The following is a 3170-nucleotide window of genomic DNA, read 5'->3' as shown; positions in this document are numbered from 1 at the left end:
TCCTAAAAGAGGACAGGTGGATGCCTCAGGGCCTTCCTGTCACTGTTACACGAATACAAACTACAGTATAAAATTTGTTACTGTAGGTGGAGGTGAGGGTGGAGGGGGCATCTCAAAACCCCCAGTCTTTTCTTTTGTGTTAGAGCTGTGCTTCCTCTTATGTGCCTGGAAAACACTCATAGTTCTGCATTCCTACTGGAGATACTCATAGTTTCCAAGGTGAAAGCAGGCTCTAAATCCGCTGTATAGCATGTTAACAGTGGGGTTTTCTACAGTAACTTGACCTCTTTTTCTGTAATACGCACAGTAACTTAGTCATGACTTTACCTGATGTGGGTTAACACCTGCTTAGAGGTAGTTATTTTTAAAAGGTACTTTTAATCTGACAAATAAGCCTCATTGGAAAGAAAATACAAATTTATTGAACACGACTGTATATCACTCCAAGAGCACATTAATGTTTTACCCAGGAGATGATACCTAAACTCCTGAACAACATCTAAAGTGCTGCTGTCAAAAGGGATCCATGGGGAAGTTTCATTGGTGAACAAGACAAACACAAAGATTTGTCTTGATGATTCCCAGAACGGTTCTTTAACTATGGCTTTGGAGCATGAAGGTCCTGGGTTTTAAGTCCAGGACCTTCCTGGATTTAGGTCCACGAAGGACCTAAATCTGCATGCACATGTTCTCGCTTGGTACTACGGCTTCCTACAGCAGTAAAAACCATGACTGTCAGGTTGGTCTGTCTAAATTGCCCTTGGATATAAATGGTTGCTGATCAACTTGCCGTAATTCATGAAGTCATTAATTCATTTTTAACCAGAGGATCCTGCCCTCTGTTTGCCAAAGTCTGGACTTAAATCAAATTAAAACGCTGTGGCATGAGCTTAAACGTTCATGTATTATTAATTAATTCTGAATCCTCATGACGATCATCATTTTCTTAACACAAAAAACCTTAAGCTATTATATAAAACAGCAGAACAGCATTTGCAACATGTAGGCAGCAATGACACAGAATAATTCAAAGATATCGTCACAAAGACAATTTCTATGATGACCTAAAACGAAACAAATATATCGTAATAAAAACCAGCAAACACGTGGCTTCAGGGGTTTCCTCTTCACAACAGACTCTCATTTTTACTTTCACTGTATTCTGTTTTAAATGTTATATAAAAACAATTTGATATTTGTTGCGTGTCTCTGACCTTAGCTGACAACAGGTCCACGCCTCTGCCCATCAGCTGATAGCTGCATGCTTGTAGGGATCCAAATTTTCTAGCTGTAATAAATCCAGGCTGTCTTTTGTCTGCATCAAATTTGAAACCAAACATTATTCAATATGTTTGGTAAATTCAGACAATTTATTGTTTCCAGTTGGCCACAAGTATCTCTTACTGGACACCCAACAGTACGAGCTCACCGATAGACACATTTACACAGAGAAAAGCATTTAGAGCGAAGTAAATAAATCCACAAACTGTAGCGTGGAAGATGATCGTACAAGAAATCCAAAAAGTCAAATTTTGTTTCGGTAGGAGTCATAGATCTTTCATAAAATAAGATTAGATTTCTACTTAAGATTGCACAGTGGGGTTGGTAGAGCTGTTGCCTTGCAGCAAGAAGGTTCTGGGTTCGATTCCGGCCCTGGTCTTTCCGCATGGAGTTTGCATGTTCTCCCTGCGCGTGCGTGGGTTTTCTCCGGGTACTCCGGTTTCCCAGTCCAAAAAAAAACATGATTGTCAGGTTAATTGGCCTCTTCAAATTGTCCCCTAGGTGTGAGTGTGTGTCTCTGTGTTGCCCTGCGACAGACTGGCGACCTGTCCAGGGTGAACCCCGCCTCTCACCCGGAACGATAGCTGGAGATAGGCACCAGCACCCCTCCCGACCCCATTAAGGGACAAGGGTGTAAAGAAAATGAATGGATAGATTGTTAAAAGCCATGTCATGATGGCAGAAATAATTCTGTTAAAAGACCAAAATTTTGATTCCTTGCGGTACAATTTAACAAGGAAAAGCTGTAGAACCAATATGGCATGTTGGCCATGCTAAATATTAAAATTAATATTAAATATTCAATTAACATCGACAGCCGCCTCATTTTCTCTTGGAAGTGGAAGATGGTTTTATACAGCGCATGCATTTCCGGTGAGCCGCGCGTCAGAGCATGGAACTGGCGCGTTACACGTGTCATGGACAAACGTTAGCAATTGCTAAAGTTTAAAACCTCAACAGAGTCCTTGCCTTCAGGAATTAATAATTTATCAGTAGCCTAGCCGAGGGTCTAGACTCTCTGTGTTTGAAGCGTATCGTAGAACAAGGGCTGGTTTTACCAAGCTAACATCTCACCAACTATGGCGCCTCCTGAACCAAATATGTGTGAACATTCACGTGACTTTGACGCGCATACAACATTTAAAATATATCATGTTTACACATCAGTAAAAAAAAAAAATCACCCATACTTGTCCTAAGAGCTATTAAATATTCATGTCTGACCTACATTTGCAGTGTTCCTTGGTCTTCATGACGCTGTTTGTCCTCTGAGGCCTTCAACTGGATTTATACTGAGATTTCACTACATAAAGGTGAACTGAACTAATTATGTAAATTCTGAAGACATGTTACTCTGGATTTCATATTAAAAATATTCAAGAGCGAAATGCAGGCAGCACTTTTCACATTTTCATTGGTTGAGTATTCTGAAAAAGGAAAAACATTTTAAAAACAGTGAATCATGCTCTTCCCATGGTTGCAATAAAATACCTTGTGTTCCTGCAGCGTGTTCTTGATGTTTGGGACAGAACATTTTGTCTTGTGTGTAGTCCAAGAATTATATGTGATTGGTCAGGACATGCTGACAAATACTACAGAGGATGGAACCAATGCCACCTTCCCAGGAGTTTTTCCATGAGTCTAATAAAATATTAAAATGTCCTGGCCAAAAATACCTTTTCAATACTTTCTGTTGAAATTACTCAAAAGTTTTTGACTCATTTGATTGAACAGGTGTAAAAACGATGCAGAGAAAGCAATGATATTAAGTATGAGGAAATAAAAAAGTGGAGTTTGTCAGTGATACAACCTTAACAGCCATTTACATCGTCAATTCCCAAATTTGCTGATTGAAAGAAACCTGCATTTTTTGGGGTTCAAAATCAATT

The sequence above is a fragment of the Poecilia mexicana genome, unplaced genomic scaffold (genome assembly GCF_051168715.1).
Source record: "Poecilia mexicana isolate PSO_F unplaced genomic scaffold, ASM5116871v1 scaffold_17, whole genome shotgun sequence".
NCBI classification, from domain to species: Eukaryota; Metazoa; Chordata; class Actinopteri; order Cyprinodontiformes; family Poeciliidae; genus Poecilia; species Poecilia mexicana.
Note: the sequence above shows the minus strand (reverse complement) of the source record.